The sequence below is a fragment of the Pantherophis guttatus genome, chromosome 4 (genome assembly GCF_059756535.1).
Source record: "Pantherophis guttatus breed Tessera chromosome 4, ASM5975653v1, whole genome shotgun sequence".
NCBI classification, from domain to species: domain Eukaryota; kingdom Metazoa; phylum Chordata; class Lepidosauria; order Squamata; family Colubridae; genus Pantherophis; species Pantherophis guttatus.
Window position 1 is genome coordinate 88,625,852 of NC_142066.1, and position 26,847 is coordinate 88,652,698.

Consider the following 26,847-nt stretch of genomic DNA (forward strand, 5'->3'; position numbering starts at 1 on the left):
GAAGCCATGAACTCCCGAGCCACCTCCGACGCTTCACCGATGGACAGCAGGTTGAAATCCCCCATGACCAAAATCCTGGGGGTCTCAACTGCCACCCTGACTATGACGTTGAGGAGCTCGGGCAGGGCCGCTGCCACGCAGCAGGGAGCCAGGTACGCAATCAGCAAGCCCACCTGCATCCCATGGCCCCACTTCACAAGGAGAGACTCATATCCCTGCACGGCCTCCTTGGAGTCGGCTTCGGGCCAGCTCGATCTCCACATCCTCACCTACTACGTACCAACTCTGCAAATCTACGGGGACCTCCCGTGCTCTACAGTCTTTGTATATATCTTCATTCACTCCATCCTTGAAATTCTCCAGTAGGGCCGCTTCTGACCACCCTGTCATGTAGGGTGCCAGTTCGCTAAATTCTTGGGTGTATTCTGCCACTGATCTCTGGCCCTGCTGGATACCCTTCATTCGGAGTCTCGCTTTCCGCTCAGCTAGGTGGTCTTCAAACCACCTCCTAAGAGCCCCCATGAACAGGTTGTAGTTCCTCACCAAGGGGGAGTTATTATTGTGGAGGACCATCATCCATTCAGCTGCTACTCCCTCTAAGGCATTTGTGACGCATCTCACTTGTGCCGCATCTGATAAATAGTCCTCCCCCCCAGTCCTGCATGTGGTTCCACACTTGGGTCAAGAAAAGCCCAAAGGTCTTCGGATTCCCTTCACATTTTCCGGTTGGGGGGGAATTTTTGGTTTTTTCCGTTTGCGGGGTGGGGCCTGCAAGGCTGGGGGTCCCTGGCTGCTGCATCCCTCGCTTGAGCTCCAGAAGCCTGAGATGTTTCTTCCCCAGCTTCTTCTTCCTCTCCCCCACAGGCTATCTCTTCTGGATCCACCCTAGGGTAATCTCCTCCCTTCCCCACAGGGAATACATAAAACTCACAGCTTTTCTGGCTTTCCTCGCATCGCGGAGGAGTTGCATCGCTTGAGCAATCATGAGGCTCTCCTTTTACTCTTGTAGCCACACTGCCTCTCCCTTACGGGGTCTGGAGCTGGTTACTCCTTGGGGGGGGGTTCTCCCCAGGTCCGGCAACTTTTCTACTTCCCTCGACCATCTGGCTTCTCTGGCTCCTCTCTCAGTCGAATTTTTTCCATCCACTCTGCAGCTTCCTTCTCCGCTTGAAGTGAAGTTATCGTAGAGCCAGAAGCTCCCATCTGGTCTCCTTCACTCTCTTGATCAGACATTATTTTAGGTTCAGCCCCCTCGGTGTTTATCCGGGATAAGTGGAGTGAGATTCTGCTTAATGTCAAATATGCTTCCTTCAAAGTCCAGGAAAGAATGACCCAAACTCCATTGTTTATAGAGAAAGGTACTTTTACTAGAAAATGAAGTGATCGTAACCAAGGAAAAGCAGAATCTAAGGCAAAAAGCGCGAAAATTGCATATAGAAAGCATCCCCTCCCACTGTCCACCCTAAATCATCCAATCCAAAAGTCTCCCAGGGGTCAGGTGGAAGCACACGCCTGGCAGCGTCATCAATCAGGAATGCCATGACCGTTGACCCAATAGCAGCTTCAAAGATGCAGTCTGGCAGCTTAACTATCGCTTTTGATTCCTCCCCCCATGCTACCTAGCTCTCCCCCCTCCCGTTACCATGGCAGCCAAAGCAGTAAAGGCGGAGGCTGACAGGCAAGGAAATTGTGGTGCTGAAGCAAATACTGAGAAGAGTGAGAGAGATAAGAAGAGAATATCAATTCTTGACAAAAATATTGCTCCAGAAAGGAGTGAATTATAGATGGCTGATACCAGAAGGTTTGGTGTTCACATGGCAATTGCAAAGGTTTAAAATAGATTCAATTGATAAAGCCAAAGCATTTTATGCAGAATATTTAAAAGAAAAGGATATAGAATCAAGAAGGGAAGAGACATTGCTTCAACTATAAGATTTAGTGATGATTGAAAAGGCGGAGGGCGCACTAGAAGGTGCAGTAGGAGGTACTATAGAACACCAAGAACAGCGCGAATTGAGATCCACTAGAAGAGAAAAAATTGATTACAATGAATATAAATGGACTTAACATAGCAACTAAAAGGAAAGTATTTCATAAATTGGAGAAATTAAAATTGGACATAATTTTTTACAATAAATATTAAAAACCAACATGAACTACTTTTGGTACAGCCTAAACTAGGGAAATTATTTGCCTCACTGCCACAATGTAAGAAAAGAGGAGTGGCTTTGTATATTAAAGATACAATACCAGCAGAAAAAATTTACACGGACGAGGGAAGAATTTTTGATAGTGGAAATTACAGATAACAATAGGAAAATATTGTTAATAGCGATATATGCTCCAAGTGACAACCAAGATGATTTTTATAGAAAACTACACATGAAATTAATTGAGTTGGATGATGTATGATGTATTTGTATGATGGGAGATTTTAATGGAATAGTGGATGGGAAAATGGACTATAATACACAAAAGACAATAAAACGAAGTAGAAGAATTCTGCCAAAATCTTTCTTTAAGATGATAGTAGAAATAAACTTAAAAGATGCATGGAGAGAAAGAAATGGAAAAAATAGGCAATATATGTTTTATTCTAATAGACATTTATCATGGTCTAGAATAGATATGATATGGATGACAATGGAATTGACCTCGAATATAGAAGAAATTGCCATAGAAGCCAATACTTGGGCAGACCACAACCCAATGACGGTGAAATAGAAAGGACAAAGGAGAAGGTCTAGATCAGTGGGTCTCAACCTTCCTAATGCTGTGACGCTTTAATACAGTTCCTCATGTTGTGGTGACCCCCAACCATAAAATTATTCCTAAAACCATTGAAAATATGTGTTTTCTGATGGTCTTAGGCGACCCCTGTGAAAGGATCATTCGACCCCCAAAGGGGTCCCGACCCACAGGTTGAGAACCACTGGTCTAGATGGACTTTAAATACTACAGTATTAAAAGAAAAGGACTTTGTACAGAAAATGGAGAAAGAATTGGCTTTCTTTTCCAAAGAAAATAGAAAAGAAGATACATCAATGCAGAATCTGTGGGATACTATGAAAGCTTATGCCAGAGGCCTGATTATTGACTATACAAGAAAGAGGAATATTAAGAAAAGGCAAGCATATAAAACGTTAGAGGATGATTATAAGAAATTTGAAAAAGAACTACAGAAGTTCCCACAAAAAAAGGATATTAAAATGAAAATGGATACAACTAAACATAAAATGGGATTAATAGAAGAAGACTTAGCACAAAAAATTAGGAATGCTAAACAGAACTACTTTGAAGATGCTAATAAACCAGGCAGATGGCTAGCATATAAACTGAAAAAAGAGAGAGAATAAAAGAAAATAACACAATTATTAGATGAGCAAGGACAAATTAGATTTGGAAATGAGGAGAAGAAAAACATTATACAAGATTACTATATACTACATTATACAAAAAACTATATAAAAAAGAAAATATAGAAGAGGAAAGTGTTAAACAATAACTACATAAGGCAAATTTACCTCAGATTTCAAAAGATACTGAGATGATGCTAAAAGGAAACATAATGATGATAGAATTGACTGAAGCACTTAAAAAACAAAAGATTGGGAAGGTGTCAGGCCCAGACGGACTGCCAGCGGAATACTATAAGACTTTACAGGAATCACTGAGTCTCCCACTGTTAGAAGTTATGAATGAAGTAATGTTAAAGAAGGAAATACCCAAATCATGAAGCTTCCCTTCCAGACCCCAACAGGACTTCCAGGTCAGATCGGGGGCAAGATTCCCCCCTCGTCGGTCCCGGGGTGGGAGGGGAGGGCGTTTTCCTTGCAGGTCTAGATAAGTTCCCTCCCCAGGCACCCATTGGAGGTCGCCTCTCATTGTTTTCTCACCAGTGGGAGACCTCCACTTCCGATTCCTGGGTGCTCAACACTATTTCTCAGGGTCTTTCCCTGGAGTTTTCCTCCCCTCCCCCTGCCCGCTTTATTCCCTGCCCAGTTACTCGTGACAAGACAAAAAGGGACCTTGTGGAAGCGGCTATCGTTCACCTCCTAGATATTGCCGCTATTGAGCGGGTTCCCCAATCGCAGCAGGGTCATGGTTTTTATTCCCGTCTTTTTGTTGTCCAAAAGTCCTCGGGTGGGTGGAGACCCATTTTGGACTTAAAATCCTTGAACCGACACATTAGGTACCGTCGGTTCAAGATGCAATCCCTCAGCTCTATTTTAGAATCGGTCCGTCCTTCGGATTACCTGTCATCAATTGATTTAACGGAGGCTTACCTCCACGTTCCCATTTTACCGGCTCACCGTAGATTTTACCGGCTCACCAGATCAGCAGTAGGGTCGTTTCCTCCATCAATGGACCCGAGCGAGTCCCCCCCTGGTGGTTCACGTGCGCCTTTACGGTTACATTGTCCGTGCGTCTCAGGACATGGTGCCCCGACACGATCTGCTGGAACCGTTGGAGGGAGAGACGGATCGCACGGAGTTCCAACCAGTTGATCCCGTTGCAACTCTCCTCTGCTGACCACGTTCCCTGGGCAACGAGGGATAGAAGATGACCTCCCCATCCCGTCAGGCTGGCGTCCGTTGTCACCACCAGGCGCTGTAGATTCTGGAAGTAGCTGCCCTGATGAAGGCTCTGGGAGGACCACCAGAGGAGAGACCTTGAGACCTCTGGCGGGAGGGATACTTGTGCGGAAGAGTTGCTTCTCCTGGCTCTCTGAAAGGGGAGGAGGAACCATTGGAGCTGGCGGGAATGGAATCTCGCCCAAGGGACTACAGACAGGCAGGAAATCATTTTGCCGAGCAGTCGGGACAGCAGCAGCAAGGTCACCTTCCGAGAGGAGAGGACCTGGGATGTTAATGACTGGAGACTGGAACACCGGTCCGTTGACAGGAACACCTGGCCCCTTACAGAATCTATTAATGTCCCGAGATGGAGAATGCGGGTAGTGGGCTGCAATTGGCTTTTCGGGATGTTGAGAGAGAAGCCATGATGACGAAGGCAGCGACACACCACTGCTAGGTCTCGGGATGCTCGGGCCGGAGAAGGGGAGAGCACTAGGATATCGTCCAAGTAGCAGTGGAGGCGGACCGGATGTTGACGTAGATGGGCCGCCACTGCTGCCAGGAGCTTTGTAAAGGTCCTTGGGGCGGAGGAGAGGCCGAAGGGCATTGCTCTGTATTGGTAATGCCTGTTGTTGTAGGCGAAGCGTAGAAAACGACGATGGGATAGCCGTACAGGTACGTGGAGGTACGCTTCTTTCAGATCGATAGAGGTCATCCAAAACCCAACTGGCAATTCAAATTATTACTGCGGCTAGATTAGCCTTTGCGAAACTCTGGAAATCCAACTCTACCCCCTCTGAAGAAACATTAATAAATAAAATTCTAGAGTGCGCAGAGATGGCCAAATTGACGAGCGAGCTAAAAAATGAAGAGAATTTTAAGTACTACGAAGTATGGGGAATTTGGTATAACTGGTTAAAGAATAGGATAAAAATATGATAATAGGCTACGATTTGTTAGACACCCGAAATGGACTTAATTGTATAGAAATGTAGAGAATTGTATAGAACTGCATATTGTATAGCTATGGATGGAATTCATTTAATGTTTGATCTATGAAATGTGTAAACATTGCACCTCGGATCAAGATTGTGATTGTACATTGTCTTTTTAAAAAATTGGAAAATTCAATAAAGTATTTAAAAAAAAAAATGAAGATTTTGACAAAAAATATGTTAAAAAAACAAAAAGAAGAGTTGACGGAAGTATCAAGGATGCAGGTCATGAACAAGGTTAAGTACTTGGGGATACATTTGACAGCAAGATGCAGTACACTTAACGAGAATAATTATAATAAGCTTAAACAACAGATAGTGACAGATTTTGCAAAATGGGAGAATTTGCAACTATCATTGATAGGGAGTGTCACTGCGTTATTTTATTTACCAGCTGAGCTCATTATTTCTGGACTGTCAGACTCTCCGTAGCTTTGCCAACTTCTTATCAGTAAGCTACGTGTTTCCGCATCCACCCACATTCCTTCACTTGCTTCTCTCACTCTTTCCTTTGTTCTTTTTCCAGCAAGGTCCGGCTGAAAGATAGCCGGCCAGAATTATTTTCAAAAATGTAACAATTAACTTTTCTTAGTGAGGTGTTTTATTTTCTTTATAACAAATAAATGAGTTTTATTAGAAACCTTCCTTCGCGTTTCTTTATCAGAATAGTGCAACTTGGAATAAGCCTCGATTCATCTCCTCCTTTAAACCAGGGTAATTAGTCCCAGAGCCAAACATGGGATTAATAAATGCCCTGACATTCTGGTAGCATGAGGACGGTTTGATTTATGGCTTTTTCCTTGTTTTTGTTACTTCTGATAAGAGCGCATAGGCAATTAGTTTTTAGCTACTGAGGTACGCTAATTATATTGCTGAGATGCCGAAACAGAAGAAAAAAGGCAAAATGAAACTAAGACCACTCTTCGTAAATGATTTGATTGATCTTTCCAATGAAGAGGTGGCAGACAGGAGGTTTCCAGATTTCCAGCCCCTTACTACAGCCACACGCCTGGAACGAGAAGAAGCCGTGGGAACAGAAATGGATGGAGATAAGACAGAAGCTGTTTTTGAAGATGATGATTTACGACTGAGGTCAGTAACATTTTCTTCTGATCTTCCAAGCTCTGAAAAAGTCTCCCCAGAACCTTCTGAATTTGTAACGCTCGGTGCAAGCACTGCTGAGCAAAATTCCTCCCACGCAGAGAGAGAAACAATTCATTATTCTCCTCGAAGCTCTAAGCTCACCCTGGATCAGCTGGCCATGAAAGCCTACCGTATAAAACTCTATGAACAGCAGCTATCCCAAGCAAAAATGGCTATATCTATGCTTGAGCAAGACATGGGAGATAACTTAAATTTTTCAAAAAGCGCCATATTGTCTTCTTGCTCAGAGCCAAAGACACTCCCCCTGGTGGATTCTCTGTCAGGCCAATTAAGGCAAAGAGCACTGCATATGTCACATGAAAGTCTCCCTGATCAAGTTACACATGTCTTACATAACCACTCCTACTCTAAAGCATACAATGCCCCGTATGCAAAGCTGCCCAAAGGTGCAGCACCATCTGCTGGCAAAAGTAATTTACTACAGGAAGCTGAAATGCCACAAGTGTTTCCACAGGCCCAAACTCAAACACCCCCTGGCGGTGTTGGTGTCCTTTTAGATGGAACACAGCAAAGGCAAATGATTGCATCTCCAGCAGGTCATGCCAATATTGCAGCTCAAGCACAAATGGCAACTGGAACACAGCAGATTCCAGTGCATCAGCCACAGCAGCTACAAATGCCTGCATATGTGCCCCAGCCACAAGTGCAAATAGGGCCACCTCCTGGCCCACCTCCAATGGCACAACCAAGACCTTTTTTAGGTCCACAACAGGCACAGCAAATACCTCTGCCAGCACAGCCAGCATACCAAGTGCAGGCTCCTCACCAGGCATTTTCTGTCTCTCCACTAACTGGTGAGTCAAAACTAAAGATGTCATGACACAATTACAAAGCCTGGGTCAGTGAGATTACACTATTGCTTCTTAGAGAAGGCAGTCACTGTATGGTATTTAACCCACCTGCTCAACCATGGGACTTTGCAATAAGAGATTTAGAGATAAGGGCTCGCACAACATTATTGATGTCCATGGATACTGAACTGCAGGTCACTTTTCCACCAAACACAACAGCCCGACAAATTTGGGCTGAATTGGAAAATTGCTACAGGCCTATCTCAATTGAATCTTCATGTTTACTCATGTCTGAATTCCACGGTTCGAGATTGAAACCCGGTGAACAAATTGGAGGACATTTGACCAAACTGAAAGGTCTGAGAACAGAATTGAGAGAAAGAGGCCATAACATTGAGGATATTCAAATGATCAGCATCATTATTAACTCTTTGAATTATGAATGGAAAGATGCTGTTACAAAGATTAACCAAGTCCCAATTGCTCAACGCACAGTGGACAATGTCTGTAGACTTTTAATTGAAGAAGAGGCATTCATGTTGGCCACGCCACACTTGAGAGGACCACCCACATCAAAGGCTCCAACTAGACGCCCCTTCCGAGGAAGGACCTACGCTCCAAGGACGCCAAGATGCAACACCTGCAATCGTGCGGGACATGCCACCCGGGATTGTCCCCAACGAGTTCCAGCTCCCGTCACGCACCAGCCCAGAGGAACAGATTCCAGAGGCAGAGGCAGAGGCGGAAGACAAGGTCGTCGTGGTCCCCGGCGTGATCCACAAACTCCACTCGCCACATTGGCTTTAACCAATGATCCACAACCTCAACCAGAATATGACAGACGACTCCTGTGGACTTTGGACAGTGGTGCAGCATTGCATGTTACCTACAGAAAAGAACTTTTCACAGAAATGCACGAGCCTGAACCAGAACTACGTGAACTTTATTCTTTCTCCAATCATCCTTGTCAGGTCAAAGGAAAAGGAACTGTTTATGTTGAAGAGCTCGATGCATTCATTCCTGATGTTTATTACATACCAACAGCAACCAGTAATTTGCTTAGTCAGTGTCACTTGTCTAGAATGTTAAAGTTCCAAGTTCACCACCTTGAAAAAGCAAGTTACATAGTTAAAGATGGAGATATTGTTGCTGAAACCATATTAATTGGTGGTGTTTATTACTTAAAGCCAAAGCCTAAACCACAAACACAGGCAAGTATGCAAACTCCAAAAAGGCAGAGCACAGGCCCAGAGAGAGATGCTCCAGTGAGAGATCCTGTTGCTATCCCTAAGGCTCCTAAAGCCAACAAAAATAGAATTGGTAAACAGGTTGCTCAGAGCAAGCCTGAGGTTCCGCATAAAAATGTTAATGTTGAGAATTCACTAACAGGTAAACCTTTGCATTCCAGGTGTATCCACAAATGGCATAGAAGATTGGGGCATGCCAGTTTCCGTGTTCTTAGGAAGATGCCGGAATTCACAAAAGGTTTGGATCTAAAGGGGTGTAAGGTGTTTTTGGATTGTGCTGTATGCAAAAAGGCCAAATCCAAAGCAGCAGCCATTCCCAAACGCGCTACACGCCTGTCAACACGCATTTTTGATTTGGTTCACATTGACATAGTTGGTCCTTTCCCGCCATCATTTGGTGGTAGAAAATATTTTCTAACAATTGTTGATAATTACTCTAGATATGGATATGTATATCCTATGAAAGAAAAATCAGAGACCTTTCAGATCTTTAAAGACTTTGCAACCCTTGTTTCTACCCAACACCAAGTTCGCATCGCCAGAATCCAGAGTGATCGTGGTGCCGAATTCATGTCTCAGCGTTTCCAGGACTGGACGCGTAAGAATAGAATTATTCATCAGACTTCACCCCCTGACACACCGGCTCACAACGGAGAGGTACTGCAAACCATGATGCGTTGTCTCCTAGAAGACGCCAACCTTGATATGATATACTGGGGTGAAGCTATAAAATATGCAAATTACATTGTCAACCGTACTTGGAGCAGTGTAACAAATCAGACTCCTTTCTTCATGTTGTATGGCTACAAGCCTGATCTTAAAAACATCCATATTTTTGGTTCATATGCTATGGTGAACATTCCCTTAGCTCAAAGAAGAAAAGGAGGTCCAGCAGCAAAGAGACTGAGATTTATGGGTATTGATGATAATTCAAAATGGAGCAAATTTATTGACTCTAAACATGCAATTGTGATTTCCCAATCTGCTAATTTTGAAGAAGATATTGACTGGTCCAGGATTCATTCCAATGATCCTGGAGTTTATTTTCCCAGAGATGATACTGCTGATGTTACGCAGATTGATGATCAAGATTCCACTGATTCTTCTCAACCCAATGTTCCGTCTTCGCAAGCCGCGGATGCTGACGCTAGCGACGAAAGTGAGGACGAGGACGAAGAAGAAGAAGACAGGACAGTTGTCCCGAGACGTTCCAAGAGGGCCACAAAAGGGATCCCTCCACAACGATATTCTTGGCAACTGACAAAAGCACCCTTGCCTTTGATTTGCAATGTTACACTTCCACCTGATAATTTCACACAAATCAAGCAGCTCCCTGATTCAGAGCAAGACAAATGGTATGAAGCAATGCAGGTTGAAATGGACAGTCTAAAGAAACTTAAAGTATTTACACCTGCAAAACCTCCAGCAAACAAAAAGGTCATTGGCACTCGATGGGTCTATAGAATCAAAAAGAAACCAAATGGTGAGTCACTGTACAAGGCCAGACTTGTAGCTCAGGGTTTCGCTCAACGTTATCCTGAGGACTACACAAATACTTACTCACCGACAGTCAGAACTGAGAGTGTAAAAATTGCTTTAGCAACTGCAACTATCCTTGGTTTAGAAGTTTTCCAGTTTGATGTTGACACGGCTTATCTACATGCAGACCTAGACGAAGAGATCTACGTGAGAAGTCCTCCAGGATTCCGACAGCAAGAAGGGGATACCTGGTTCCTAAACAAAAGTCTCTATGGTCTGAAACAATCTGGTTTAATGTGGTACTTATGTCTTACTGACAAACTAAATTCAATGGGCTTTATTAAGTCCGAAACTGATGAGTGCGTGTTCACAAAAAGATCTAACAATGCATATGAGATAGTTCTTGTTTATGTTGATGATATTGTTTATATTGGTCCAAATAAGCAAATGAGTGAAATTTTTGCCAAAGCTTTGCAGAGATACTTCACATTGAAATCATTAGGTCACATTAGCACTTATTTAGGTGTTCAGATTGAAAAAACACAGAAGGGGTTTAGTCTTTCACAAGAAGATAAAATTGAACAAATTTTGCATCATTGCAACATGAAAGATGCTAACACAACAAAGACACCCATGCAAACAGATTTTCACAACTTGACACAAGAAGAAAGTCCTGAGTTCGAGGATCAAACACTTTATCGTTCAGTCATAGGGTCACTATTGTACATTAGTAGTTGGACCAGACCCGACATTGCACTTAGTGTTAATCTCTTATCTCGACACGTAGGTAAGGCAAAACAGTTTCATTGGACATGTATTAAGAAATTATTGAGATACCTAAAATACACCAAACACATGAAGTTATTGTTAGAACCAACACATACTGATTATGCAGAATTATGTTGTTATGCAGATTCTGATTGGGCAAGTGATAAGAAATCACGTAAAAGTACTTCAGGTTATATGATGTTCTTAAATGGATGTCCTGTTTATTGGCAAGTACGTAAACAGAATTTTGTTTCTTGTTCATCTACTGAAGCTGAATATGCTTGTGTTTCAGATGCATGTAATTCTCTAACTTGGTTTGATGCTTTAGTCACAGATATCTGGACACACCCAATCCGACCGATCACCGTGATGGAAGACAATGAATCGGTGGTTTATATTTCTGAATCTCATTTCACAGGTTCTAGGTCCAGACACATTGACATCCGTTATCAAAACATAAAACATTTAGTGAAAAAAGGTTTTGTCAAAATGCAATATGTATCTACACATGATCAAATTGCTGATATGCTCAACAAACCACTTCCAGCAGCTCAACACGAGTATCTGCGTGAGAAGATGTGCCTTATTTGATGATGAACTGATATTCGCTCAACTGGCAAAAGAAGGGGAATGTCACTGCGTTATTTTATTTACCAGCTGAGCTCATTATTTCTGGACTGTCAGACTCTCCGTAGCTTTGCCAACTTCTTATCAGTAAGCTACGTGTTTCCGCATCCACCCACATTCCTTCACTTGCTTCTCTCACTCTTTCCTTTGTTCTTTTTCCAGCAAGGTCCGGCTGAAAGATAGCCGGCCAGAATTATTTTCAAAAATGTAACAATTAACTTTTCTTAGTTAGTGAGGTGTTTTATTTTCTTTATAACAAATAAATGAGTTTTATTAGAAACCTTCCTTCGCGTTTCTTTATCAGAATAGTGCAACTTGGAATAAGCCTCGATTCATCTCCTCCTTTAAACCAGGGTAATTAGTCCCAGAGCCAAACATGGGATTAATAAATGCCCTGACAGGGAGGATATCAACTATAAAAATGAATATATTGCCTAGAATTTTATATTTGTTCCAGACAATTCCAATTAAGTTGGAGAAAGAATATTTTGAAGATCTAAACAAAATTGTGTTAAAATATATTTGGCAGGGTAAAAAGGCAAGGATTAAATTAAAATTGTTGCAAGATGTTAGATCAAGAGGAGGCTTTGGCTTGCCGGATTGGGAACTATATTACCAAGCATGTAATTTGATGTGGATTAAAGAATGGATAATGTTAAGAAATATTAGATTGTTGACTTTAGAAGGTCATGACTTGTTGTTGGGCTGGCACGCTTTTTTATGGTATAAAAGTACAAAAACACAGGGTTATTTCAGAAGACATATTATATGAGAATCTTTGTTATTAAATTGGGAGAAGATCAAAAAATACCATTACCATTAGACATTAAGGAATACAGATAGAATTTTGATTTATAAAATTGAAATAAAAATAGAGTTGTATATATTGGAAATTAAGATTTGTGGTGATAAAATAGTAAGGTAAATACTTAGATCAAGAGGTTATATTTCTTAAATTTGTGTTTTGATATTGATGTTAAAAGAAGTAATGGAGAAAATTTAGGAAAGAGTTAGAATGAACTTTGATTTATATTTGGATATAAAAATGAGTGGAGTTTATTTGGGAATTACAATTTGTGGTGATATAATAGTATGGCCTAAATTAAGATGTTAGAATTTATGTTAAATTTTTTTGTTTTGATTTGTAATTTTAAAAGCTGCAATGAGGAAATTTTGAATGGAGTTTGTTAAAAAATGTAAGCGATTGTACCTATTTATGACTGGATCAAGACTTCGTTCTTAAAAGATATATTTTATGTTTATGTTTGAAAATAAAAAATAAAAAATATTTTTTTAAAAAAATACCATTACTTAAAAATTCCAGTCTGGTTATCTTCTATTGAAGCATTCTCACACTCAATAACATCTAGAAAGGAACAAATTGTTAGATATGGTGAATTATTGAATGAAAAGGGTGAACTTAAATTGAAGCAGGAATTAGAAGAACAAGAGATAGAAATGGATTGGTTTTCATATATGCAAATACAGTCTAGATATGATGATTCTAAGAATGAGGGTTTTTACAGTAATTTGATGAATTTAGATAAAATTTTAACAGGTTCTGATGACTATGTTATCAAAAAATTATATGGTTCTCTATTAGAAGTTAAACTGGAAGAAGAACAAGTTAAAGAAACAATGATTGCATGGGGGGGGGGAAATTTTGGTCATGGGATTGATTTAGAGAAATGGCAGAAATTGTGGTTGCAGAATTATAAAATGACAATGTCAACAGCATATAAGGAGAATTTGTATAAGATGTTTTACAGGTGGCATCTATCCCCGGCGAGAATAGCCAGAATGTACAAGAACAAATCGGAGAAGTGTTGGAAGTGTCATCAGATTCCAGGTTCATACTACCATATGTGGTGGACATGTGCAGAAGCTAAAAGATATTGGACTAAAATCCATACCTGGTTGGAAAAAATGATAAAGAAACATATTGATTTTAAACCAGAGATATTTTTATTAGGGATTGTACCAGAAACATATAACAGAGAATTGAGATACTTAATTGTGAATGTCTTAACAGTAGCTGTATTTGCTAAAAACTGGAAAGAAGAGAAGATACCTACTCATGATGATGTTATTAAGAAAATTTTGGAATGTGCTGAAATGAGCAAATTGACAATTGAAATTAGAGAACAGGAAGATAAACAATATTATTTGATATGGGACTTATTTTACCAATGGCTAGATAATAAAGCATGGAAATGAAATATGAAATATGAAATGGATGTAATAATAAAATATATAAAGCGGGTTTTTTTATGGAAGATAAGCCATTGTTAAATAATTGGTAAATGAGAATATGGATATGGGATTAAGCACAAAAGATTTGTAACTGATCGATACACTTTCTGTAATTGTAAGAAATGATGGTTGTTTTAAGTTTTGTTTAAAAAAAAAATTCGGAACTTGATAAGATATTATTAGTATCTAAGAAAAAAATCATCACAAAAATGTATAATTTTTTGTTGAAATTTAAAATGGAAGAGGAAACCGTGAAAGAAACAATGATTAGTTGGGCAAAAAAGTTTGGACATATTCATTTGGATCAATGGGATAGATTATGGGAGAGAAATTACAAACTAACAATGTCAGCTGCTTATAAAGAAAATCTTTACAAAATGTTCTACCGATGGCATTTGCCACCAGTGAGATTGGCCAGGATGTTCTTGGCCAATAATAGATAAATCTCTGATATGTCGGAGGTGTGGACACAAACAAGGGACGTGTGGTGGACTTGTCCTAAGATTAGGAAATTTTGGGACAAGATTAAAAAATGGCTGGATGAAATAACAGGGCAGAAAATAGAAAGAAAGCCAGAATTGTTTCTCCTGGGTATTCTAGAAGGGAAAATGCAGAAAAGTATACAATATATCACATTACACATACTAATGGCAAGTAGAATTGTGATAGCACAAAACTGGAAACAATCAGACACCCCTGCAGATAAAATTATAATAAAAAAAAATATACGAATGTGCAGAGATGGACAGATTATCTATGGAAATGAAGGAGAGGGAGGACACCGAGTACTATTTAATATGGAATAAATGGTATTCTTGGTTGGAGAGTAAACATAAAACTTAAGGGATGTTTTTGTTACGAGATCGAACTGTAAATAGAAGTCAAGATAATTTAGATAAAGATGTAAGTTTAAGATACAGATATTTAGAAGTAGAATTTATGTAAAGAGGTTAAATAGGCTAGAGATACCAATGAAGAAAAGTTGTTATTAGTATTGAAATTTTGATATTTTTTTTAAAATTTGATTTATATGCCGCCCTTCTTCGGAGACTCAGGGCGGCTTACAATGCATTAAGCAATAGCCTTCATACTTTTGTATATTTATACAAAGTCAGCTTATTGCCCCCACAAACTGGGTCCTCATTTAACCTACTTAGAAAGGATGGACGGCTGAGTCAACCTTGAGCCTGGTAAGATTCGAACCTGCAGTAATTGCAGGCAGCTGTGTTAATAACAGGGTGCTTTAAACCACTGTACTACCAATGTTTGTTTTTGGTTGTTTATATTTTTTGTTTGTGTGTGTGTGTGTGTTTCTTGCTTTTTTTGTGTATTATGTTTCTTTTTGTACTGTGTATATTAATCTTTGAAAATTTAATAAATATTATTTTTTTTTTAAAAAAAGAAATAATTGCATAGTTTTAATTGTAGTAAAAATAATTGTCTGACATAGAAACATACAGTGGTACCTCAGTACTCATCAATGAGTACCTCAGTACTCATCAATGAGTAAATTATCAATATTCCAGAAGAATAGTAAATAATAAAACCGATGAGTATCAAGAAAACCATGTGTCTTACTGCTATTTTGGCTGGAAGAAATAGCGACTCACAAGGCAGCCAACATCATCAAGTTCTTTCTTGCGTGACAGCTACCTGGAGAAAGCTGATTGCTTCAAAATGTGTCGAATGAGCCCCATGTAGAGAGCATTGCAGTAGTCCAGGCGGGAAGTGACGAGGGCATGAGTGACCGTACGTAACGAGTCCCGATCCAGAAAGGGATGCAACTGGCGGATCAGGCGAACCTCATGCCGCCTGCTCCCCATAATTAGTATTATGTGATGGCAAGTGGGCTAGAGGGAATCTATCTCCACATACACATACCGTACCAGTCCCCCTGGCTACCTGCCTTATCTCACAGTGGCAGCACCCACTCTCTGCATCAATCAAGTTACAGCTAGCGCACTAGATATAATTATTTTAAAAAGTTCTTTGTAACCAATTCTTTGACATAGGTTCAACCTCACATAGAAAATAATGTTCAACACAAAGAATATTTTCCTCCATATCTCTATCTTTTTGAATTTGTTTGTTCTTCTTTATCTAGCCTGTTATATGTAAGGATATTGGTTATTTTTTTGGAACTAGCTATGCAGCTGACAACATACTGATACATTTCATACCAAAGCTTTGAATTGATTCTCTCAGTGGCTTCTGCTTGATATTAAATAATGCATTAGACAAAAGAGAACCTTACAGAACAATAAAGATCCCTGACACATCAGCAGTAGGCAACCCGTTCACAGTTCTCGATACAGCTTACTAGTCAACCATTGCACAATAGTTCTGTTGTGGCCAACTTTCACCAGGTGGCCTAAAAGAATACTGCAATCAATGAGATAAAGCTGCCAAAAGGTTAAAGTATACTAAGTAGGCCTCATACAATTGAGCCCAGAAAGACTGTCAACTAAGCAATTTTTAATTCCTTAACTCAGGTAAAAGCCCAATTGAAATGTGTCTAGGTAACTAATCTGAAGCCACAGATTAGTTTTGGCTAGAAGCAATGTATTTGAGACAAAGGAATATTGGACTTACCTGAAGGTTCTTTCTCCTTGCGCTGCGGGAGAGTCAACTGAATGGGCTGTCCTCATGTCCTTGGCCAATGACTGAGTTAATATTTGTTTAAACACGCCTTCCTTTCCGGTCTGGCTCCAGTTCATAAACGAAAGTCCGGATCTGAAGAAGGCTGAAACTCAAGCAAAGAGAAACCAGTAACAAAGTCCGGAACCCATAGAGACAAAGGGAGGGTATGGACTCTCCCGCAGCGCAAGGAGAAAGAACCTTCAGGTAAGTCCAATGTTCCTTCTCCCTTGCGCTGTTCAGAGAGTCCATTGCATGGGATATAGCCAAGCTAAATATCCCTAGAGTGGAATAAGGAAGAAATGTGAGGCTGGTCAGTTGACAGGACCTGCTGGAGCACCCTGCGACCAAAGGCCACCTCGGCCGATGCAAATTTGTCTAACCTGTAGTTGCAGATGAAGGGCGTAGGTAAGGCCCAAGTGGCCGCTCTGCAAATTTTGAGAAGGGAAGCCTGGGTAGCCCAGACTGCAGAGGTAGCCGCACCCCACGCTGAATGGGCCATAATGTGACGCGGGCGAGGCTTGCGCTGGTGGTCGTAGGCCATGGTGATGCAGGCTTTGAGCCACCAAGTGATGGTAACTGACGATACCCCGGAACCCAGAGAAGCGGGTTGGAAGGAAATAAATAAGGATTCCGACCTTCGAATCAAGGCAGTCCTGCCAATATACTTCCGTAGAGCCCAGCAGACATCCAGGGAATGCCAACGTCATTTGGAGGGATGCATAGGCATGGGGCAAAAATCGGATAAAATAATCTCCTGGGCTCGGTGGAACCAGGTGTTGACTTTTGGGAGAAATGTAGGGTCCAGCCAGAGTACCACCCGGTCGTAATGAAATACGCACAGGTCGTCACACACCAAGAGTGCCGCCAACTCCGAAACGTGACGTGCTGAGGTGATCGCCACCAGGAAGGAGACTTTGAAAGTTAGTAATTTTAAGGAGGTCGATCCCAACGGTTCGAAGGGCGACTCTGTCAGGGCCTGGAGAACGAGACTGAGATCCCAGGAGGGGAACCTGTGAACTGTAGGTGGATGAAGATTAGCCACACCCCATAGAAATGAACAACACGTGAATGCTTGGAAAGAGAGGAAGCTCTACCAGCGTCAAGAGAGGTCGCCAGGGCGTCAACTTGTCATCGTAGGGTATTGACGGTGAGACCGGAGGTCAATCCCTCTTGGAGGAATTCCAAAACTCAGGAAATGGGTGCGGAAATGGGAACTGCACACCTCGTGGCGCACCAGCGACTAAATGCAGACCAGGTTGCGTTGTAGATACGAGTCGTAGAGCGGCGACAAGATGCAAGAATAATGTCAATTACCTCCGCTGCGAAGCGGTCCCACTTCAGGATCTTCCTCTCAAGTTCCAAGAGGCCAGCTGGAACCACTGAGAGTTCGGGTGGTAGAAGTTCCCTTGACGAAGCAAGACCTGACTCGGGGGAATCCGCCAAGGTGGGGTTCAGGACAGACTCAGTATATCCGCAAACCAACTCCGTCGAGGCCAGTACGGGGCGACAAAGATAACGTCCGCACCCTCCAGTAGTACCTTTCTGAGAACCCTGGGAATCAGGTGGATCGGTGGGAAGGCGTAAAGAAGGACAGGTGGGCATTGGCAACAGAGGGCATCGGTCCCCATGGCTCCCAGTGTCCAATACCTGGTGAAGAAACGTGGGAGCTGCGCGTTTGTTGGGCTGGTGAAGAGATCCACTTGGGGACGTCCGAAGATGGTTGTGATTTGCACAAAAATCTCAGGAAGGAGTTGCCACTCCGCAGGATCGAGAGTTGTCTTGCTCAGCCAGTCACCGTGGGTGTTGGCGATGCCTGAGATGTGCTCTGCCTGAGAGAAGATGAGTCTCCGCCCAGCGACCCAGTTCTATGGCCTCGCAGCAAGGCTCTGGAGCAAGTGCCCCCTTGCCTGTTCACATGGGCCTTTGCCGTCACATTGTCCATCTGTAGCGGCACGTGATGACTGAACAGCTGGTGTTGGAAGTGACGGGGCACTAGATGTGCGGCGCGCAACTCCAACCAATGGTACTGGTTCTGTACCAGTTCTGTAGTTCCCCGTGGGACCAGAGACCCTGTATGACCTGGGATCGGAAATGGGGGCCCCAGCCGAACAGACTGCCGTCTGTGGTAAGAATGAGATGTGGGGAGGTCATAGAACAGGCTGCCTCTCTCTAGGGCAGGAGGCGTCCATCATCATAGGGAAGACAGAACCCTTTGAAGTACCCTGATCCGATGGTTCGAGCAACTGGTGCAGGATCGCTGACTGGGCAGGAGGAGCACTGAAGTGGGTGAGAGTATAGCCGCGCCCAAGGAACGATGGACAAGCGGGAAATCATGAGCCCTAACAACTGGAACAGTGAGAGAAGGGATACTGTCCGGAGGGACTGCACTTGCTTCATGGTCTGTCGAATGGCCACCATGCGCTCTGTAGAAAGGAAAACCAGGCCAGATACAGTGTTGATGCGTGCTCCTAAGTGGACAAACTTGGTGCCTGTTGGGACAAGGAAGAAAGGATTAAGATATCATCCAGGTAAAGAGCAATCTGACCGGCCGTGCTCTCAGATGTGTGGCCACAGGGTCCAGAATCTTAGTGAAGGGGTGAGGGGCGGACGACAAACCGAAGGTCAAGGCTCGGTACTGAAAGTGTGTGCCATTATAACAAAACCGAAAAAATTTGCAATGAGCCAGTCTGATAGGGACATGCAGGTAAGCTTCCCTGATATCAATGAAAGTCATGGAATCTCCGCGTCTGATGGAGGCTAATATGGTATGCAGAGATTGCATCTTGAAACGTCTATAACGGATATAGAGATTTAGATGCTTCAAATTAAGGATGGCTCTGCAGCCCCCCGACGTTTTCTGGACCAGGAAGAGAACTGAGTAGAAACCGAAGCCCCGGTGGCCAAGGGGCACGGGCTCAATAGCTCAAATAGTCAGGAGGTGGTGAATCTCAGCCTCCATTAAGGCCCGTTTGGAGGGATCCGCAGATGTGGAACATTGAATGAATCTCCGCGGGGGCTCGGAAATAAATTCAAGGGTCACCCCCAGGGAAAATTGTTTGGAGAATCCATGCGTCAGTGGTCATGCATTGCCACGTGGAAATGAAGCTGGCAAGCCGACCTCCAATGGGCTCAAGGCCCGAGGCGCTATTTGTTCCTGCGGTAGGGATGGAAGCTGGACCCCCTAAAGGGGTGTCAGAACTGAGGGTGGCGTGAGTGCTCCCGGAATTGTTGCCTATCCGGGACCCTGTCAGAGGGGTGAGGGAAAGGCTGCTGATATGCCGGGGATGGAAACCTGGGATCCGAAGACCAAAAGGAATGCCGGCGGTAAGGGAAGGTGGAACGTCGATATGGCTGGCCAGATGCATAGGGAAGCACTTTCTTTTTGTCCCTACCTTCTACTAGAACAGGATCTAGCGCATCTCCAAAAAGGGATCCCCCTTTAAATGTAGCTGATGCCAGCCGCCACTTGGTCTTCATGTCTGCTTGCCAATGGCGCAGCCAGAGAAGGCGTCTAGAGGCAATGTTTGAGGCCAATGCTCGAGATGAAAACTTCCACCAAATTAAGCATAGCATTGGCAGAATACTCGGCGGCAGCGATCAATTTATTGATGTCCTGATGAGGTCGAACGTCATCCGTGGGTAATCTGGATTGTAGTTGATGCAGCCAGAAGATTGATGTCCTAGCGAAGGATGCCGTTGTGGCGGATTTTATGGCCCATGCAGCAGCCTGATGCGTTTTGCGGGTTGAAATCTCAGCCCGCCTGTCCTCCATTTTCAGACCTTCAGCGGCATCCGATGGAAGGATACTGGGCGAGGAGAGATGTGCCAAGAGCCCGTTGATCGCGGGAATTTTAAGCAGGTCTTCCAGGACCTGGTTTACAAAATATAATTTCTTGTCCAGGCCGCTTGGAGCAGGAATTGACCCCAGTTGGGCCCATTGACGCTGTACCATGAAAAGTTTGGGGGACGAAATGGTTTCATGTTCCGGAACCATCTCGGTAAACAAGGAACTGGTAGAGGCTTGGGATTCAGAAGGGTCTTCAGACCGTGGGGGCACTGTCCCCATATTGGCAGTGACCCTCGCCTTATGTAACAGTGTCTTAAACATTTCATGGCAGAAGAGGCCAGTGGAAAGGGGCTTGTCAGAGGACATTCCCTCATCCTCTTCTCCAGAGAGCTCGAACCCAAAGGTTTCATCTTCCTCTGCCAACGAGAGGTCACTATGATGGGACAGGGAAGGCGAGTGTGTAGCCTTGGGGGAATCACTGACAACTTGTCTCAACGGTTGGACAGACCTGTGTGTCTAAACCAGAGCAGATAAAGGAGCTAAAATGCCTCTTTGCGTGAGAGCAGCATCTATACCCCTGGAGACCGATAAGGCGATAAGGTCACACATCTCTTGTGGTATGGTGGAGGCCTGACCCTCTGCTGGACGGAGCCCCGCAGCAGTACGTGTGAAAGATGCAGATGGTTTAGACACCTGTGAAGATCTGGGTGGAGGCGTTGTGGAACCAGAACCCTGGGCAAATACTTCCCTAATTACGGCTCTGTTCTGTTGCGCTGCAGATGGTGAATTGGGAGATCACTGAGAAGTGTCTTGATCCCGTAGGGGAGAAAGGCCCTGATCAAGATCCATATCATACGGATCTGCAGGTTCCATTGTAACCGGGGCAGAGCTAACCACTGCCTTCTTTTGTGCCTTGTCAATCTGCTTGCTCAAGGCCCAGTGTCTACGTTTAGCGTCCCTTTCTGCAGCTGCGGAGGGCGCTGCTTGACTGAGTGATTTTTCTCTTGATGAATGGGACCTCGATTTGGAGGTGCTCTTTTTACTGGTAGATGGGGTAGGACAGTGGTCCCCAAGCCCCGGTCCGCGGACCGGTGCCGGACCGCGGAGTACCTGGCACCGGGCCGCGCAGCGGCCGGGGGACATGAACGCTGCAGCGCAAAGGCTCCTGGGCCGTGCGCAATGGGCCGTGCGCAAAAGCTCCTGGGCCGTGCCCCCACCCCTGCGCGCGCTCAGCGGGCCGCGGCGATAAAAAGGTTGGGGACCACTGGGGTAGGAGATCTGGATCTGTTGCCAGGGGAACGATTGCCCTCTGCCATCGCAATGTAAAGCTGGCTTTAGCAAGTGGGACAAAATGAATAAGAGAAGTGTAATAAGGCTTCGTTGGAGGCAGTGGGGCCGACTAACAGCTCTGAACGCATGATGATGATAAGCAGCGTGGCAGGCAAGAGACAAACAATGTGCCCAATTCGAACCCAAGCCAGAAGCCCTTAAACAAGATGGGCTGGAGCTGACAACACAGCTCACCAATATGCCAACGATGTCCCCAAAACTGGTGGACAGCTGACAACACAGCTGCCAAAACGCTGAAAGGCTATATAAGGAGGCGCCTGAGAACCGACGAAATGGCTCTTCCTGCGCTGTGACATTCAAAATGGCGCGGAGCCGTTGGTAATGGCTCCCACCCACCAAGCAAAGATCCGTAGGAAACGACAGCCGATGGAACGGCTGCAAAAAACCCCAAATGCCAAGATAGAGTCATACAATTAATAAACACCAAGATTAACTGTGGGCAGGTAGCAGAGAACCGACAACATAGTTCTTTAAGCCATTTCTGAGGCAAATCAAAATGGCGGCTGAAGCCTCAAGGGTCCCTTGCATTGAGAGAAAATATGCCGATAGTGACTGAAGCCGATGGAACGGCTCCGCTAGTCACAGCGACGGTCTTAATAGGGAGAGCTCAGCCCCGACAACATAGGACTCTGCTCAATCCCCTCGCTGCGCGAAGCTGACACCACAGCTTCAATCACGCACCACTCACTATTAGCCGAAGGTCTCCTTGTTGGAAAGGATCCTGCAGACTGTCAGTGCGGCGAGTGTAATCTGAAGCTGCGACGGCAAGCCGCTGCTCAGCTGAGCGGAACTCGGAGAGCACGGAGCACACCGGCAACCGCATGACAAGCACAAACTAAGTAGAAATATGAATTGAATCAGAGAAATTAGCCAAATAGAGAGTCCGTTGAAGGAGCCAGAGAGAAACAGTCCTAAAGGCCGGACTGAGTTAATGAATTGGAGCCAGACCAGAAGGGGAGGCATATTTAAACAAATATTAACTCAGTCATTGGCCAAGGACATGAGGACAGCCCATTCAATGGGCTCTCTGAGCAGCGCAAGAGAGAATTTGTATTTACATCTACTGAGTTAGGAAATATTTTCAATACATGTCATATAACGGCTTCTTTAAATCAAATGATTACTTTACTTAATCATTGGGCATATATCAGCATGACTAATTTAATCAGCCTATAATCAATCCTCATAACTTTAAATAAAAGGATACCATGGTCAATGGTAATGAATATCACTGAGAGGTCAAGGAAAGCAAGAATGATTATATTATCCCCATTATGCTCCCACCAGAGATCATCCATGAATGCGAGCAAGGCTGTCTCTATCCAACAGCAAGCCCTGAATCCTGACAGGATGGGTTCAGGAAATCGATTTCATCCAGGAGCCCCTGGAGCTGCAGAGCTACCACCTTTTTTACCACCTTCCCCAAAAAGGGAAGATGGGAAACTGGATGAAAGTTGTAATAGAAGACAAATCAGGGCCTCTTTCAAAGGTTCTCATAATATACTATTTTGCAGTGAGAAATTTATCACTGCATGAATCCACCTGCTCGTCACCATCCTTGAAGTTTTCACCAACCAGGAGGGACAAGAGTCTAACAAGTGCCTGCACTGACAGTGCAGAAAACTGTCCACTTCCTTAAGTCCAATAGGGTTAAACTGTCCACAAATTACTGGGCAAGACATTACCCTAGGCATCTCAAAAGAACTTGCACTGTGGAAGGGTTCTAATTGGGAAGGAATCCAAGTAATTTTATTTGATAAATTGTTCAACAAATTCTTATGCACAGCTCTGAAAATGATCGTCCCAGCCCCCTGACCTAGGAGGGATCAGGAGGGATCATGGTTGAGGGATGGCATTCTGAGAATGCAGTGAGAGCAGAGAAATAATGTTGTTTTACCATGAGGTAGGTCTTAACAGTGGCTCAAAGACAGGGGTGAAATTTACTTATCTTCCCTACTGGCTTGCCAATGTGCGCGTATCATCGTATGCCCATGTGCAAAGCCTTCTGCACACGTGCAGAGGCTTAAAATGTCAGAAAAAAGCGACATCATGACGTCTGCACGGGTGGGCAGAGCCTCCTGCAGCTGCCATTATCGGTTCGCCCGAGCCATATCGAACCAGCTGGATTTCATCCCTGCTCTAAGATATGTCCTGTCAAAGTCATCCTTCATTTTCCTCCAGTGGTGGTTTAGATTTTTCTTAGCCCATTTCAGAACCCTCAGTTTCTCTGTGAATGATACAGTGAATAATGGGAGCAAAGAGTCATGAGAGGTCACATAGATGTGATCCTGTCTAGAATCTCAGTGGCCTTTTAGTTCCAGGCTGTTACTATAGCTTTGGCAGGACCATGCAGTAAAGCCTTTGTGATATCCCTCAATTCTTTCTGGCATCCATTTGAATCAATTAGTCTCCAAAGGTAGACTACTCTAAATAGGTCCAGTCTCTCTACGGAGGGGGATTGTATAAGACAGTCTCAGTGATATCAGGATGTGTCCTGTCCATTGGCAGGGGAGATAATGGTAGATTTCCCATCAGATCATGTTGACATTATTCCAATAAGAATATTAGATCTGGTGTGTGTCAGAGTTTGTTGCAGAAATCAAATCCAGAAAGCACACAGAGGTAACTGATTCAGCAAGATTCACTGACTTCTCTTTATATATAATAACACATGAAATAAATATACAATACCAATGGCAGGTTCTCCAACGTGATAGTAGATACAAGCAAAACACAGGCAGAGGAAAGAAGAGTTTCAGTTTCAATTCAGCAGACAGAGAAGACCAGACTAATTTAGTTCTCAGCACAGAATCAGAGCTGCAGGGCTAAGCCATGCCCAGGATCCAATCTCTTTCAGTTTCCAAACAGTCCCCATTGGTTGATTTAGTTGCTATGCCTATTCATTGGCTGACCTTGTTACCATGTGTCTGCCAGTCATGAATTCTCTGACAGTGCGTTACCACTGTTCCAAGCTGGACCTTTGACAATCTAGGAAAGGCACATAATCATCATGGAAGTCATGAACTCCTGATTTAAGGAAGGTAGATTGAGATAACTATAACTATAAGTATGGAGAACTCTACTCACAATCCTGAGATGACTTCTAGCAGTTCAGGCAAGGAAGTTGCTACGCAGCAGGAGAAGGGTACAATAGCAACAATTCTAGCTGATCCCATAAGCCCAGAGTCAGAAACAGGGTCACACAGTCAAGAGACTTGGGGATCAAGACTGTTGAAGCAGAAAGACTCTTTGATGTCACTGCCACCCTACCTCAGCTGTCTTGGGGTCTTGGCTGGTACAAACCCTAAATATGGCTGGAGACATCTCTTAGAGGGAACATCCTACCAATCCTGTGACAGCCAGGTCTTGATGATGCATGCAAGGTCATCATGCTCCTCCTCAATAAAGGGAGCCTTGTTGTTGACTGACTGTTGGCATTCACTAGCAGCAGCCAAAGTTCCAAGCATCTCCAAAATATCCAGATGAAAAATGTACCTCATAGTTCACAATAGCAGAAACTTGTTTCATGAATATGTAATAGTGAAAGAATACTGTTTTATAATCCCTGAGAAATAATGGTATCCTATTACTGGGGCTCTCAAATTTTGTAGTGCCATGAGTCCTTAAGATTAAAAAAAATGTGTGGACTCTTCCCATGAATATGTGCATAAATCACAAAGGATGCAAGCCACTCAAAGGTACTAGAATAAGGAAAATGTACTTCCAACTGATATAGTTTCCATGGAGAGGGCCACTTCTGTATCTTGAGAAACCCAGTCTGAAAGTGTCAAGGACCTAGGGATGCACTCCAAAAATACCTGTAGCCAAAGCATGCTAGTCTCACACCACTGGATTTATCCTCAGATTAGGACTTGGCTGCAAATCAGGAACTTGGCTGCTTGAATATTAGTGCAGAGTAAGGCCCAGGCCCTTACAACCTTGAAAGAGGTGCCCTTTGAAGAGGAGGAAGTTGAAATCAGGCAGGAAAACCTCAACCCTGTGGGTGTGATCTTGGATATGTTCAGCAACAAAAGCTGTTGGAACTGTCTAGAATCAATGTCAAAAGCCCATCGAAATTTGTCCACAATCAAGTACAACTCATTTCATTATTGGGAAAGGAGCGTTGCAATCCACAGTCTGAGAATCCCTGTCTGAATGTTTAAATGAAGTTTTATCATGAAACTGAAGCTCTGTCCAAAGCTATCAACTTGCTGGGAGAAGGCTGTATGTTCATCCCTAACTCTATGGGCTTTAATTTGGCAATTTGCATAAATTTAAAGTTATTGTCTTTTCTTTTTTTATTTAGATATAATGGAATATATATATATATATATTTTTAAGCAGTGTGGGCAGTGAATTAAAGATATCAAGAATTGTTGTGTATGGTAAATTTGTAAGACAGTGGGTGAATAAGCTAGCTACAGACTGATTAGTTTAAGAAAAGGGATTTTTAAGTGATACATTTAGGGGAGTGGAGGAAATGGATAGAGTGGAATAAATGTTAAATTAGATTTTATGGGGAGCCCGCTTTGAAATGTTATTAAAGTAGGACTTATTGTATAGTTTTAAAGTGGAAGGTGGTTTTGAATTGTTGCAATAATGCATAGATATAAAACACTATTATGCTAAATTAGAGTTATTTTATAATAGTTATAGTATAATGTGTTTGTTTTTTTTTGTTTTGTTTTTTTTTTCTCTTCTTCTTTTCTGAAATGTATGGATAAAGGGGGATTTATAATACTTTTAGTAAGTAAAGGTCAGTATTTTGAGGAGGGAGTAAGTAATCTGTTATGAATTAGGGTTTTTTTTTGTTACGAAGAAGTCACAGGGGGGGAAGGGTGGGGAGGGGGGGTTAGGGAGGGGGGGGAGGGGGGGGAAAAAGGGGGAAAAATTTGTATTTGAAAACCTTTTCAATAAAAAAAAAATTTGGCAATTTGTATTGAAGACAATAGTATCAATTATTCATTTAATTGTATCTGCCAACCTGCATTGGACCATCATGGCAGATTATAGTCTATTCCTTCAACATGTCAATACAACCTCAAAAAGGTCTCTCATTCTCCAGAGGCCGTAAGCCTAGGGCAACTACCCACGGCAGCAGGAAGACCTGCCTGAAGGCAAAGAGTGGTAATAACTGCCAGGCTAAATTAGGCTGCCTTTGGACTTTGG

The 26,847-nt window shown here is 43.2% G+C and overlaps 1 protein-coding gene across 13 annotated transcripts in view; it reads right to left on the reverse strand.

Moving 5' to 3' along the window:
• The window catches only part of GOLGA4 (golgin A4), a 268,354-nt gene that overhangs the window by 217,520 nt on the left and 23,987 nt on the right, over positions 1–26,847 (reverse strand). The window contains exon 3 of one of the 13 annotated variants that reach the window (XM_087892451.1): positions 16,494–16,644. The exons of the other annotated variants lie outside the window; for them this stretch is intronic. The gene's annotated coding sequence lies outside the window, so the exon portion shown is untranslated. The remainder of the gene's footprint in view (positions 1–16,493; positions 16,645–26,847) is intronic. 13 annotated transcript variants of the gene reach the window in all.